The sequence below is a fragment of the Sminthopsis crassicaudata genome, chromosome 4 (assembly GCF_048593235.1).
Source record: "Sminthopsis crassicaudata isolate SCR6 chromosome 4, ASM4859323v1, whole genome shotgun sequence".
Taxonomy (NCBI): domain Eukaryota; kingdom Metazoa; phylum Chordata; class Mammalia; order Dasyuromorphia; family Dasyuridae; genus Sminthopsis; species Sminthopsis crassicaudata.
In genome coordinates, this window is record NC_133620.1 from 15,088,118 (window position 1) to 15,103,541 (window position 15,424).

At 45.4% G+C, this 15,424-nt stretch overlaps 1 protein-coding gene and 1 long non-coding RNA gene across 4 annotated transcripts in view; one reads left to right on the top strand and one right to left on the bottom strand.

Moving 5' to 3' along the window:
• NFIA (nuclear factor I A) overlaps positions 1–15,424 on the bottom strand; it is a 672,686-nt gene that overhangs the window by 560,179 nt on the left and 97,083 nt on the right. The gene's annotated exons all lie outside the window — the stretch shown is intronic.
• The window catches only part of LOC141541557 (uncharacterized), a 148,985-nt gene that overhangs the window by 113,016 nt on the left and 20,545 nt on the right, over positions 1–15,424 (top strand). The window contains exon 3 of the long non-coding RNA XR_012481836.1: positions 11,886–12,050. This is a non-coding gene — a long non-coding RNA (uncharacterized LOC141541557). The remainder of the gene's footprint in view (positions 1–11,885; positions 12,051–15,424) is intronic.

Consider the following 15,424-nt stretch of genomic DNA (forward strand, 5'->3'; position numbering starts at 1 on the left):
TTTCCTTGTCTTCTATTCTCTTGTCTTCCCTCCCCTTCTCAGTCATTCTGATATCAGAGATCTCACTGATATCCCAGAATCTCTGCATTGAAAATGATCTCAAAGGCTAGCTAGTCCAATGCAAGCCTGAATAGGACTCCTCTCTGCTACATACCCAACATATGGTCAATTAGACTTAGCTTAAAGTCCTCCAATGAGAAGCAATGCACTCACTACCTCCTGGTGCAGCCAGTTTGCTTTGAATAGCTCTCATTGCTTAAAAGACAAAACAAAACAAAAAACAAAAAAACAAAACAAAAAACAAAACAAAAACAAAAAAACAAAACAGAAAAACAAAACAAAAAGCTTTTCATGACATTGATCCTAAATTATTCCATCACCTCCTTTTAAGCACTTCACCTTCTCCCAACCTCTTTCCTCTTCCATTGCTCTCATTTTTTCCCTCTGGGCTGAAACTGAGTAAGTTTCTTCCTTCTTACAGATACTCTAAAATAATTTGCTTGTTAATCAAGCCAGCTCTTGTGCCCCCTCAAAGTTTGGTCTTTGGTAGACAAATTTCATTTCTTCTGCTATTCCGCTGAATCCAACAAGACCAAATTCTTCACTCCCAAACATAGATCTAAAGCAGAAAGGAGATGCCTTCTTTCATGGCCACCCTGTGCTACCTACTGAAGCAGCTAGGTGGTGCTGTAGAGGATAGAGTGCTGATCATAGTGTTAGGAAGATGAGCTCCATTCTTGATTTAGATCCTACTAGCTGTGTAATCCTTAATCCCTTTCTGTAATCTGCCTTCCTGGCAGTTACAATTACTAGTCTGCCCTAGGCCCAACAGAGTACCTTTGACCACTGACCTTGTGTCAACTCTACCCTGCTCGCCTCCTCTGAGGCCTTCAAAGGTCTATAGCCACAATTTCTTGAATAGTAGTTTAATAACCGGTAGTGCACTCAAGGACAGCCACATGTAATCTTAAAAGCCTTTATTATACCTACTCACATGATGCCCTGACTTGTGGGTTCCCTAGTGAACACCTGGTTAGAATATCCATGTGTTCACTACCAAACTCCTTACCTCTTGGCTATCCATCAGCTTGGCTTGGGTTGGCTACCCCAGGCTAGGGAGCCAGGTTAAAGAGAGCGACTGCTGTCTGCAATGGGCTTATAAAGGGCCTGTGAGGTCACACACATAGCCAACCAGCGAGAGAGCCGTCACCCATTATGAAACTATCTCAATATGGACAGGATCCCACCCACAGGGCAGTCCTATATCCACAGAGAATACTTCTGGGACACTCAAATCTCCTGTTGCACTGTGATGCCGCCCATTTAAAGGGCCCTTACAATGGTTCAGTTTCTTCAACTTTAAAATGGTGATAGCAGGAACACCCATTTCACAGGATTATTTTAAAGTTCCAATGAAATAATATTTTCAAAGTTCTCAGTGTGATGGATGGTACATAGTGAGCCTTATAGAAATGCTTATTCCCCTTCCCTCTAGAAACTGCATGTACCAAGGTAATAGTTTCCTTTATACATGTTAGAAATGAACTGTTCCCCCTTTTCAATCAACAAACAGAAGTTCTAATCTTTTTCCTGGTACTATGTTAGGCACTGAGGATCAAAAGACAAAAAAAGGAAGCAGTTCCCACCCTTAAGGAGTTTCCATTCTTTTAAAGAAGACAAAAGAAATATACAATATTCACCCACAAAATACCAATTTCTTAAAGTGAAAGTAAAAGATAAAAACTGGAAACTCATAAAAGGTTTTATGAGCTAGAGAGTAGCTGAGTTGAGTTTTGAAGACAATTAGGACAATTTAGGAAGTAGAAGGGAGAAGACAGTATGTTCTAGGTTGGAAGAAAATGGAATGCTGTGAGGAAAGAACAGTAAGAAGACCAGTTTGGCTGGCTTGATGACTTCATGTATGTTTGATTTTTATCTTTCTGCATGTCACTTTTCCCCAATATAATATAAATTTTTATGAGGGTAGGGGTGATTTTATTTATATCCTTATATTTCCAGTGTCTTACGTAACTCCTGGATTGTTTTGATTGGATTTCTGAGTGTGTGACATAGAGTAATGTATAATAGGAATGCAAAAGGAGGTTGGAACTAAGAAGCCCGCAAGATATCCCCATTTCTCCACCCATCAATGCACTGATGGTGTCTACTGGGTCCTTGAATGTGTGCCCAACACTTTGAGTATTATGAGAAAGATAGAAAGATGATCTCTGCTGAAAATGACCTTCCCCTCCAGTTGGGAAGTTAAGACAAAACAATTCAATAATTAGAGAGAAATAGAGACCAGTTCTAGGATTTTACTGTTCTTAGCCAAAAGTTTAGGGACCCTTGAGGTCATCTCATCTAATACTCTCATTTTGCAAAAGGAAAAGACATCACTTTTGAGGCTCCTTTCATCTTCTGCCTCTAAGCTTCTGTCTTTGGGGTAGTTTGGGCTCTCCTGATCCTGGAGAGCCACTTTTCAGTCATGTGTGACTCTTTGTGATGCCCTTTGGGATTTTCTTGGCAGAAATACTGGACCGTTTGGCCATTTTTTTTTCTTGAGCTCATTTTACAAATGTGGAAACTGAGGCAAACAGAGTGAAACGACTTGCTCAGAGTCCCCCAGTTAACAAATATCTGAGGCTGGATTTGAACTCACGGCCTTCTGACTCCAGACTTGATAATCTGTGCACTGTGGCACCCCCTATCTGCCCACTACTGATTCTAGGATTAACTATTAAAAATTGTTTAATATTCAAAACCCTCTACTTTCTATTTCCACCTTTCCTTCCCAATCTTACTGTTTATCCATCCCTGAGGCATCCTATAGTGTAGCAGTTCTCAGTCAATGATGGTCCATCTCCCACCTTCCTGCCTTTGATCTGTCTTCTCTTATGGCTGTAATACTCTCCCTTTTCCCCTTTGTCTCTTGGAAGCTCTAGCTTCCTTCACGGAGCGACTCAAGAGCTTCCTCCAAGGAGTCTTATCCTGATCCTCTTAGTTGTGGGGACTCACCTCCCTCTACTCATCCTCAGTGCTATTCTATATTTATTTCATGCACCTTTAAGATTATTTGTCTTTCTACATGTTGCTAAGTTCATTGAGGGCAAGGATGGTTTCATTCATGTGTGGGGACTCCCAGTGCCTTACACAAAATTTAATAAATGCTGGTTTCTTAAGTCTTGAGTTGGCTTCCCTTCCTTGGTTTCTATGACTTTGATTCACAATATGGGCATCACAAAATAGGGTGTTTTTATTTTTTTGCTCTTTTTTCATTTTTGCAAGTTTCCTGTGGGACAATAGGAGAGAGATGCAAGGAGTTTTCCTAAGCTTCTCGGATATTTCTTTTTCTAATTTCATCCAGAAAGTTTGCATCATTTATAGCCCCGCTTATGAACTCCCTCCCTTCTGGCAGATTGTGACTTATGATTAATTCAAAATTAAAGACTTGCCTTTTACTCAGAGCTGTAGTGACTTATTCAGGGGCAGAGGTAGCGTTCTCCATCTTAGTGGCCTTGGGGAAGCATAATGAGTTGGGCTTCAAACAGTGGTAGGATGCACCTAGAAGACTTTGGGCAGATCCCTTTTCCTGGATCTATTTTCCAAATCTGTCCAATGGGTTTTATGTATTCTGAGGTCCCTTCCAGCACCACATCCGATACCATCTGCGATCTTGGACAAATTACTGAGTCCCTCCCACTGAGACTCGACTAGACAGCCTTAAAGTAGGGATTGTCTTTTTTTTTTTTTTTTTTTTTTTTGGTATTTGTATCCCCACTGCTCAGCACAGCGATTGGCCCCGAGTAAGCAGTGAATAAATGTTCACTGACTGACCGACTGACCTCTGAAGGCCCTTCTAGCCTTGGATCTTTGATCCTGCCTCTGAGGCTTGTGTTCTCTCCACTCCTTTTTGTTATCCTTGTACCTCTGCCTCAGTTTGACATTTTTGAGAAATCACCATCAATTCTCTTCACTTTTAAAAATGATTAAAAAAAAAAACCAAACCAAAAGTTGCCAAGATGAAAATCACCTATCCCACTCTTTCATATCCCCAAAAAAGCTAGCTCAACCTTTATTTACCAACAGGATTCTGGTAGAATTCTCCCTTCCCCCCAAGACTTGGCTCGGACTCTATTCAAGGTGGAATTGGTCCAGCCTGTCCATCCCAGGAAGCTTACGGGAGAGAAGGGATCCTCCCTCCTGCCTTTGTGAGATCAAGCCTACTCCAGTCCCTTTGTCCTCCAAAGGGTGAGGGCCATTTAAACCCAGTAAAATGCCCATCCTCCAAAAGAAAAAAAAATCGGTGCCCATCAACATTTCCTGGCCATCACCAGTGCGGCCCCGGGCCCCGAGCGTTCAGCTGGGAGGGTGTTTATATTTGTGGAGCTCTCTTGAACATTTGCAGCGGATCTCAAACAGCTGCTCCTCCGAAGCTCTGGGAATAGGCAGATCATGAATATTCAGGTGAAGCCCCCAGAATGAACAGCCGTTAATAGAATAAATGCCTAAACAGTTGTGTAAGGCTTATTAAGACCTATTGGGGCCAAGATAATAAATTCCCACTCTGACATGTTGCAACCACTGTCGCTTAAACATTTTGGACCACCTCTTCCGAACTGAAGGGAAAAAAATGATGTTCCTGCTCTGGGATAACACAAAGAAACACCTGGAAACCTTGGCATAGTGATGAGATTTGGCAGAGATGTTGAAACACGCTAGCTCGTCCTCCGTTAACCAGGGCCCTGTGTATTGTTGGAGTTGTCAAGGTTATCTGCCTACAAGCTGGAGTGGACATGGAGAGTTTGCTGGAAACGACTCTCTGGGAGGGAGGGAGGGAGGAAGAGACCCCAAAGAGCTGGATTTAAGTGTTAGCTTTGTCATTTTCACACTGTGGGACCTTATTGGAGATGGAAATAGCCTGGGGCAAGTGGGACTTAGCCACAGAGAGCTCATATCACGGGCTTTCTTCCCATGACAATTAAGGCATGGAGGGTAGCTGGCCCTGACAGGTACCTTTGGGGTCCTTTTGCCATGTTGCCCTTCTCTCACGTCCCACTTTCCTCAACAACTCACGAGGAGATGAGAACTGGGATCCATTGAGCTGCCAGGGAACGAGTTCCAATGGCTTGCCATTGTCTGTAGAGTCCTTCAAGTACTCTTCTCTTTAAAGCTCTGAGAACCTGATCATACTTTTCCTATACTTCCCTCCTTTCCACATGCTCCAAGACCAAACACCACTGGCTCCCTTGCTGTTCTGAGAATGTAACATTCTACCTTGTGGCTCTTTTTCCTAGGTTGGGAATGGCCTCTCCTCTGTCTCCTCAACTTCCCTCAGGGCTTAGCTCAAACCCTGCTTTCTGCATGAGATCTTTCCCCTTTGTCCCAAATGCGAATTCTACCTTCAGGTAGTCTTTACTCTGAGCATGTGCTTGTTGGTAGTCAATGGGGCCAACTTTTAGTGATCCTCTTTGGAGTTTTCTCAGCAAAGATCCTGGAGTGGTTGGCCATTTCCTTCTCCGGCTCATTTTACAGATAGGGAAACTGAGGCAGACAGGGTGAAGTGACTTGTCCAGGGTCATGTAGCTAATGAGTCTCTGGGGTCAGATTTGAACTTGAGTCCTTTCTAAACTCTCTCCACTATATCATAAACTTGTCCATTTGTACTCGTTGTTTATGTACAAATTTTATGGACTCTTCCTTATTAGACAGTAAGCTCCTTAAGTTTTTGAACAATAGGACAGTGTCTGGCATCCAGCAAGCACTTAATCAATGCTTATTAGCTGGATGACCTAGATCTACTATATCTACTGGCCTGGCGAGCCCATGACATTATAATCAGAGGCAGCATGATATGGGGAATACACACTGGATTTGGAGTTAAGGGCCCTTGTTTTAAATCCTGGCCCTTGCTTGTAATGAATGACCAGCTGAGTCTCCCACTCCCAGTTTTCCTGTGCTCGTGGTGGTCCATCCTCTGGGCTTCCCTGCTCCTTCCTGATCCCATCTCGTTCTGGGATGTTTCCTAGTACTCCCACCTTCTTCACAATCCAATTTGGCCTCCGAGTACATTTTGAGAACTAGCCTCAGAATTAGACAAGATTTGCAGCTGAAACATCCCATTCAAGGGGAGGAGAGAGGGAGGCAAGGTTCTGGCCTCCAGCAAACCTTCTCTACTCTGAGGCCCTGAGCTCTCCCAGGTGCTGGAGGCTGATCTCCCCCCTCGGCTCCTTGTTCTCTGGACGTGATGGAGAGTGGGCCTCCTTGCCTTGCCTGTTCCATAAATCTCCTAGCAGGGAAGACAGGGACTTGACAAGTGCAGCAACAGCAGATGTGGTGGGAAAAGAATCCAGGGCCCATAGGATTGGAAATCAGCTGGCTGTAAAACTGAGGGCCGGGTCCTCCCAGGCCGTGCCGGGTGGCTGGATCCGAGGTCACGGGGTCCCCGGCAGCAGCATCCCACAGTGGTCCTCACTGGGGGCTCTACTCAAGGGCAGACCTGAGAATATTGGGGGGGGTCCCTGGGGCACTTCAGACCCAGAGGTTGGGATCACAAACTTGAAGCCAGCAGATTTTACCCCACCTTCCCCAAGACCTTAGCTCTGGGCTGGGGGCAGACTCTCCAGGCCTGTCAGGGCTAACCCTTTTATTTTACACATGAGGCAATTGAGGCTGTAGCGGGTTACATAATTTATTCAAGAGAGGGCAATTAGAAGAACTAGCATTTGAAGTCAGATCCTCTAAGACCTCCCCCCCCAGCCTCCCCCATGCTGCCTCCAAGTAGATCAGCACCTAGAATTGGATGGCACTTCGGCACCTAGGCCAGTCCCATGGAGGCACAGATTATGGGTCCTGGGCCCCAGGGAGGTTAGAGACTGGCCCAAGGTCATGCAGATGACCTGGACACAAGGCTTAACTTTTATGTCCTGTTATTTGAAACTTATTTTGTTTATTTTTATTTTATTAATTTTTTTATTTTTAGTCCATTTTTATTTTAGCTTTTCCCTCTAAAACATGAGAACAGGACTATTTCTCTTCTTCTAGCCAGGTGTGCTGTGCTGCTGGTGGGGTTTCTTCCATGACTGAAACTCTCCAGGACCCCCTTGGGGGATTTTCTTGTCAGAGACCTTGGAGAGATTCACTATTTCCATCTCCAGCTCATTTTACAGAGAAGGCAACTGAGGCAGACTGAGTGAAGTGACTTGTCTAGGGTTACACTTGTCTAGGAAGCATCTGAGGCTGAATTGGAATTCATGAAGAGGAGTCTTCCCAACTTCAGATGTGCTTCTCTGTGCCCCCAGAGGCCCCTGGGAACAACACTGACCAATGCTGGTCAGTCTGACTCAACACTAGGGTCCTAAGCTGTAGCTTTCAAACCAGAGGCCACCTGGACTGAGGGGCTGAGCTGCTCACCTTGTGAGGCCACGAGGCTCCCCTCTCCCGATCTGACGCCAATCCCTGATATTCATGTTGAGCTTTCACATTTGCAAAGCCCTTTTCAGATATTATTTTCCCCTCTACAAATCCCTGGGAGGTACTACTGTTATTTCTCCCTGGGATGATATAGCATGAGATTTGAAGTCAGAGGAATTGGGTTCAAATTTCATTTCTGCCACCACATGCTTTGCACAGTGTCCGGTATGTAGTAGGTGCTCAATAAATGTTTATTGACTGAGTGAACTTGGGTAAATTATTTAGCCTAAGTTTTAGTTTCCTAAGGTGTAAAACAGGGGCTCTGAGACTGCGTCTAGTTTTAAATCTATGATCTTAGCAGCTTCCTAGAGAGCGAGCTTTCATTTTTTGTTTCATTTTTCTCTAGATTTTCCAGCGCTTGGCACAGAGTGCTAAATAAATGCTTGATGAACTGAACAATAGTGAACCCCCATTTTACAGATGAGAAAAGTGAATGTCAGGCTAAGTTGAGTCTGCTCCTTGCTTTGTGGAAGCCCCTCATTCTGCCAATCACCAACATCTAAGAAAGTCTTGGGCCGTGGAGTTTCCATCCAGGTTGTTTAAATAGCAAGTCCTTTGTTGATTTTTCAAGGGCTCCGTACCCTCGCCCCTTCCTACCTTCCCAGAGTTACCTTCTTCCCTCTAGGAACTCTGCAATCCAAAGTCATTCGGATGGTCGGACCCTTTCCGGCACATCCCCGTACCGTGCCCCACATTCTCTCTCCCTCTTTTTCTTAATGACTGGAACGGAGTTATGCTTTCAAAAGTTATTGCCAAACAGGGCCCTTCCCTTCAGTTGCCTGAATGATTCTGGGGGTCTTGTGCATGCTGGGTAAAGCAACCCTCTCCCACCTGGGCAGCTTTGGGGAAACAACCCCATTCCTGACACCAACAAGAGCCCAACGGCTCCCTGCCCTTCTCCCCTTCTCCCTCCTTCCACTTCCCACCCATTTTGGGTGACCTAGTTATGGCTAGGAGAGCCAAATCTACTCCGGAGCCCTTTGTGTCATGGCTGGAGTTGGGGAGGAAAGAACAGATGGAAGAAATTAGCCAGTCCGAATGCGTTTAAGTGGAAAGGCATCTCTTTGCCTGCGTGGCCCAAGGGGAATGGTGAGGGACAAGGGGACAAGGTAACAGAAGGGCCTCGGGAACTGGGGCCTACCAGCATCCCACCCCGCAAGGGAGCCGCCGCTTTTTGAAACAGAGCACAAAGAGATCTGGTTTCAGCTCCCAGGGAGAACTAGGTCGCAGGGATAGACTTAGGGGACATTTCTCTTCTACATGCCGGGTCAACAGTGGACTCTGGAAATATGGGGTTTTCTCAAGGGTAAGGGGGAGCCCACAAAAAATAAAATGACCCAAGAAAGCTCTTTCCTCATCTGTTCTCCCAGCCACTCTGCTCCCCCTCTTGCAGACCATGACTTCTCCTGGCAGCTGTTGGGATGGGAAGAGACAGAAAACTCCCTGGCAGAGACAGGCTGTCACTGGGCACTCTGGGACCTGAGCAAGCGCCTAGTGGAAGGGAGGCAGGGGCATCTGGCTGCATTTCCACCTTCCCTCCCGACCAAAGGTGAGGAGTCATTTCATCACCTCCCCATCTACCTCCCCTCCTAGAGCTGGAGCTCATCACCACACTGGGTTCTGATTTGGAGAACTATACTCCAGACTGGAGGATGCTGGGAATGGGGGCCACCTACCCCCTCCCCGCCATCTCCTTTTCATCAAAAAACAGGTGTACACTTTGGGGAGACCACCACCAGCGGAGAGCTCCTGGTTATCAGAAGAGGGGGGGCCCCTGCTGATGAGACACTGGGCAAGGCTAGCCCCTAAATCCCACAGTCCTCCCCTAGCTATTTTCTCTCTGAAGGTGACTAAAATAATGACACAACATGTGCTCTTGATCCCCTGTTCTGAGAGGGGGAAAGGGGATTTTTCTCATGGAAGCCTGTGTCACACACAGGTGAGGCTTTGGAGGGAGGGGTTCTGTGGGGCTAGAAGGAGGGCAGGGAGGCCTAGAGGTCTGACATTAGGAGGCGCCCACTTTAAATGTAGGGATCTTCTTAATCCTCCACTCAGAAGTTTAGTGGGTAAGAATAGTGAAAATAGGAAGCTGGCAAGTTTGTGCAAGCACTGATCAGTGAGCATAGGCTTTGTTGCTTGCTTCATTCGTGCAAAGTCCTAGTTTTAGTTTTTGGTTTCTTTTTCCACATTCATCTGTTTGGCTTTTAAAACTCTTCACAAACTGGTTCCCTCCCTCCTTCCCTCCCTCCCTTCCTCCATTTCTCTCTCCCTCCCTCCCTCCCTTTGTCCTTCACTCCCTCCCTCCCTTTGTCCTTCCCTCCCTCCTTCCCTTCCTCCTTCCCTCCCTCCTTCCCTCCTTCCCTCCTTCCTTCCTTCCTTCCTTCCCTCCTTCCTTCCTTCCTTCCTTCCTTCCTTCCTTCCTTCCTTCCTCCCTCCCTCCCTCTTTTCCTTCCTTCCTCCCTTCCTCCCTCTATTCCTTCCTCCCTCCCTCTTTTCCTTCCTCCCTCCATCCCTCCTTCCCTCTCTTCCTCCCTCCCTCCCTTCCTTTCTCTCTCCCTCTCTTCCTTCCTTCCTCCCTTCCTCCCTCTATTCCTTCCTTCCTCCCTCCCTTCCTCCCTCCCTTCTTCCCTTCCTCCCTCCCTTCTTCCCTTCCTCCCTCCCTCCTTCCCTTCCTCCCTCCCTCCTTCCCTTCCTTCCTCCCTCCTTCCCTCCCTTCCTTCCTTCCTCCCTCCCTTCCTTCCTCCCTCTCTTCCTTCCTTCCTTCCTCCCTCCCTTCCTTCCTTCCTTCCTTCCTCCCTCCCTCTCTCCCTTCCTTCCTTCCTTCCTTCCTCCCTCTCTTCCTTCCTTCCTTCCTCCCTCCCTCTCTTCCTTCCTTCCTCCCTCCCTCTCTTCCTTCCTTCCTCCCTCCCTCCCTCCCTTCCTTCCTCCCTCCCTCCCTCCCTTCCTTCCTTCCTTCCTTCCTTCCTTCCTTCCTCCCTCCCTCTCTTCCTTCCTTCCTCCCTCCCTCCCTCTCTTCCTCCCTTCCTTCCTTCCTTCCTTCCTCCCTCTCTCCCTTCCTTCCTTCCTTCCTTCCTCCCTCTCTTCCTTCCTTCCTTCCTCCCTCCCTCCCTCTCTTCCTTCCTTCCTTCCTTCCTTCCTTCTTCCCTCCCTCTCTCCCTTCCTTCCTTCCTTCCTTCCTCCCTCCCTCTCTTCCTTCCTTCCTCCCTCCCTCCCTCTCTTCCTTCCTTCCTTCCTTCCTTCCTTCCTTCCTTCCTTCCTTCCTTCCTTCCTTCCTTCCTTCCTTCCTTCCTTCCTTCCTTCCTCCCTCCCTCCCTCCCTCCCTCCCTCCCTCCCTCCCTCTCCTTCCTTCCTTCCTTCCTTCCTTCCTTCCTTCCTTCCTTCCTTCCTTCCTTCCTTCCTTCCTTCCTTCCTTCCTTCCTTCCTTCCTTCCTTCCTTCCTTCCTTCCTTCCTTCCTTCCTTCCTTCCTTCCTACCTTCCTCACTTTTTATACTTTACTCCCCTTCACGTTCTCTAAATTTCAGAGACACTGACTTCTTGTTATCCTTTGAACAGGATGCCCCATTTCTCTCTACCTTAAGATTTTCCACTGACTGTCCCCGTTCCTGGAATGCTCTGCTTTGCTCCCTTCTGTTTCCCGGCTTTCCTTCCTGCCTCAGTTCTGCTCCCACCTTGCAGACCTCCCCCTCTCCTCCTCCCCCACTATTAGTGCTGATCCTCCCTTTTGCCTAGTGCAGGATTATTTGTGCTATGTCGCAGTATGTGAATTCCTTAAGAACAAGAAGCCAGCTTTTGTATCCTTAGTACTTAGTATACAGTAAATAGAATATAAATATACCCTTTATATTATAGTTATTTATGTCATAGTGTAAATGTAATATTCATAGTATACCACAGTGTATGGTAAATAATTGTAGTAAATGATAAATACTTGTTATTATTGTTCTTCGTGCTGTTATTGACATAACCATGAATCCTAATGTGTTTTCAATGAGACTACAGAAAATGGCCTTTCATCCCAGCACCTTCTTTTACAACAGAGCCTCTCGCTTTGTCCACCTGAGAAATAACATAAAGTGCTTAAAACATCAAAATAACAAAAACCTGATATTCTGGGACTTTCCCTTCTGATCCCATTAAACTCAAAGAGCATGAAATTGTCATCTACTTTCCCCTCTGAATCCTAACTGGCAGCCTTGGCAAGTCACTCAATCTCTATCTGCCTCAGTTGCCTCATCTATAAAATGGGGATAATAATAGCACCTGCCTCCCTGGGTCCACATGTGGCTCCATAGAGAGAATCAGGTAAACAGGGCTTTTGTTATACTTTGTGTTAACTGTGTCCATGTCGTCTTCCCTAGTAGAGAATAAATTGATGGAAGCAAAGGTTTAGTTTTTATTTGTCTTATATCCTCAGATCTTAGCACAAGGCCTGGGATGTTCTCAGTGATTTCCTGTTGGATTCCAATTGGATTCAGTTAAGCCTGTGACCCCTGGGATGCTGAAGCCCTGCCTGAGGAAGTCGGTCCATGCTGGCCCAGTGGCCATCAGCCTGGCCAGTGTCCTTGTCTTGCCAGCTGGGGTGAGTTCAGCGGGGTGGGGTGGGGGGACTATTGCAAGCGTGTGCGCCCGTGTGTGTGTGTATGTGTGTGTGTGTGTGTGTGTAAGAAAGAGAGACAGAGATACAGAGAGAGAAAGAGACAGAGACAGAGATACAGAGACAGAAAGACAGAGACAGACAGAGACAGAGAAAGAGAGAGACAGAGAGAATGTAGGAGACTGGCCCCTCCTGCAGAAAGCCTTCATTATTAGAATCATTCATAAAACAAAATAATATCACTAAAATGTGTTCTATTTGAATATAAAATAATATTTTATAGGCTATAATCAGCAGCATTATGCAATAGGTAGAGCATTAATTGTAAAGAAAGGAAAAATTGAGTTCAAATTCTGACTTTTGATTCGGAACAGTTGTGTGACCCTGGGCTGGTCATTTAGCTTATCAACTGGCAAAAATCTAAATCTCTCGGTTTCACTGAAGGACCAACTTGCATGAGTGGAGAGTCTTTGCTTATTTGGGAGTTCCAATTATCATATTATATCACATCATGCAATATCACATTATCTTATGCTATGCGCATGCTCTCGCTCTCTCTCTCTGTCTCTCTCTGTCTCTGTCTCTCTGTCTCTCTCTGTCTCTGTCTCTCTCTCTCTCTCTCTCTCTCTCTCTCTCTCTCTCTGTTTCTCTCTCTCTCTCTCTCTCTCTCTCTCTCACTCTTTTCCTCTCTCTTTCTTTCTCTCTCTGTCTGTCTCTCTGTCTCTCTCTCTCTGTCTCACTCTGTCTGTCTCTCTCTCTCTGTCTCTCTCTTTTTCCTCTCTGTGTCTCTGTCTCTCTCTTTTTCCTCTCTGTCTCTGTCTCTCTCTATATAAAATTATGTCATGTCATAAGGACACATATCTTACCAATATCACATATTGTATCATATTATATTTCATAATATCGTATCATGTCATATTATATCACATAATATAAAATACCGTTGCATAGCGCATCCTTATATTATACAGGGTGCCCCAAAAGTCTTAGGGCAGTTTAAAGCTCTAATAGCCAGACCAGTGCTTGATGGATGTTTTAATAGCTTGATAGCTTTAATAGTCTGTATTATGTTACAGAGAGGGGGCCAGGACCTCTGTATATCCTAGGACACTCTGTATTATATTATATTACACAGATACTGTGCTTTCATTGGGATAGGGAGCTCCCACGGGAGAAAATGCCCCCTCTGCCCTCAGGTTGGCGCTTTCTTTGCATTGGGTATGTTACAGAGTTGTCCTGAGGGCTGAGAGAGGAAGGATTTTCTCAGGGTCACACAGCAAGTTGGTTCCAAAGAGGGGACTTGGACCCAGTCAGTTTGACTCCTTTTCTACCATGCCATGCTACCTCTCAGCTATGATATAATCATTATTATGTTGTATTATTTATGTTACATAATTATTTATGTCATATCACCAAGAATCTCCCTTGGGAAACCTTGATCATAATTCAGATTTAAGAGCAACAATATCTCTGTTAACCCCTTGGCACTGGTTTTTAATGGGAAAATGACTTGAATGTGCTTTTACAGTGAAACCTTTTCCTAAAACCTTTTGTTTCACCCCCAAATCATGATCAGCAGAGTCTGAGTTCTTTAAGGAAAGACAACAACATGCAAGAAAACAACTGGCCATTTGTTCTTTCAGTCAGTGAAAAGTGACAACAACTGGCTCTTGTCTGTAAAATCTGAGGAGAAGGGCTTGCTAATGTCAGGGCCATCCCCTTTCCCTGGGGTCCCTCCAAATAGGGGACCCTATTTATGACATCGTAAGATTTCGGTGGCAGAGAGAGCAAGCTGGCACACATTTATGGCTTCATGGTGGCTCCATTATTCCAGTGCCCCATGACTAGAGGAAGAAAGTTCTACAGCAGAGGCATTCAACACGTGGTACAATACCCAACCAGATTAAAATCTTCTTGGGACATAGCAAAATAAATCAAACTACAGTAGAACATAAACCCAAGTCTTTGGTCTACCTAATTGTGCAGCAGATTTTGGAAGATAGCTGCCATCCTTGCCCCTGCCCTGCCATCTCTTTTCTGTACAGGCTTTTGTTTCTTTGAGCTGTCCATTGCACGGCAGATTCTGAACCCCATGCTAACTAGTGCTTTCTCTCTGCTGTTCTCCTCCAGCACACTGTCTGCATTTTGTTTGTCCTTATTGGTTTTTTTTTTTTTTTTTAACCATAAGATCGTGAGCTCTGTCAGAGTAGGAACCGTCTTTTGCCTTTCTTTGTATGCCCAGACCTTAGCACAGTGCCTGGGATATAAGAGATGCCTAATATATCTCGAGAGTGACTACGTGATGCAATGGAAAGAACATTGGGCTTGGGTGTCAAGAAAATCTGCCTCCAAATCCAGTCTCAGAGCTAACTAGCAATATGATCTTGTTCAAGTCACTTTGGCTATATCTGTTTCAGTTTGCCCAGCTGTCAAATGGGGATAATAGCACCTATCTCAGAAGGATGATCAAATGTGATTTTTGTTGTGAGGTTCAAATGAGATATTATTTTAAAAAATTAGCATATTTATTGGCATATAGTAGGTGCTTACTAAATGCTCATTTCATTCCTTTTCTATTCCTTCACAATCTCATTGCCTCCCCTGGGCTCAATCATTACCTCTCTTTGGATGACTCCCAGAATAAGCCTTTGTCTCCCTCTTCAATTTCCTTTCCAAATCAGCAGCTGCTTGTTGGACATCCCCACTTGAGTGTCCCATTGACATCCCAAACCCAACATTTTCCAAACAGAATGCCCCCTGAATGCCACTCTCTGTTCCTATTGAGAGCACCGCCATTTTTCCATGTCATCCAGGTTCACAGTATCAGCCACCAAGTGTGATTGGTTCTGCCCCCACAAGTTCTCTAGAACATACATCCCCTTCTCTCCACTCCCATGGATATCACTGTTTCCTGTCCTCATTATTCCTGCCCAGAACTTGGCAGCAGCCTCCTGATTGGTCCCCCTTCCTTCAGGTTCTCGCCTTTTTAACCTATTTTCACACAACTGCCATATCAATATTTCTAAAGTGCCCAAAGAACCATATCATTCTCTTGTTCAACAAACTTAATATTTTGAATCCAGCCTAAAATTCTAGATTATTTCCAATGACTTCCTTCCATGTACTCTATGCAACAGCCATCTTGCCTAATTGCAGCTCCTCGCACATGGGAGAGCTCCTGTTCATGGGCTACTTCCTATATCTGGAATACACTTGCTCCTTAATTCTGCCTCTTAGAATTTTTATTTTCTTTCAAGGCTAAGTTCATTTGGCAAATCCCTTTTTTGAGGGGTGGAGTGGGGAGACAATCCTTTTTTTATTTGTGTTCTCTTCAAATACGTATGTGTACCTGTTTACAT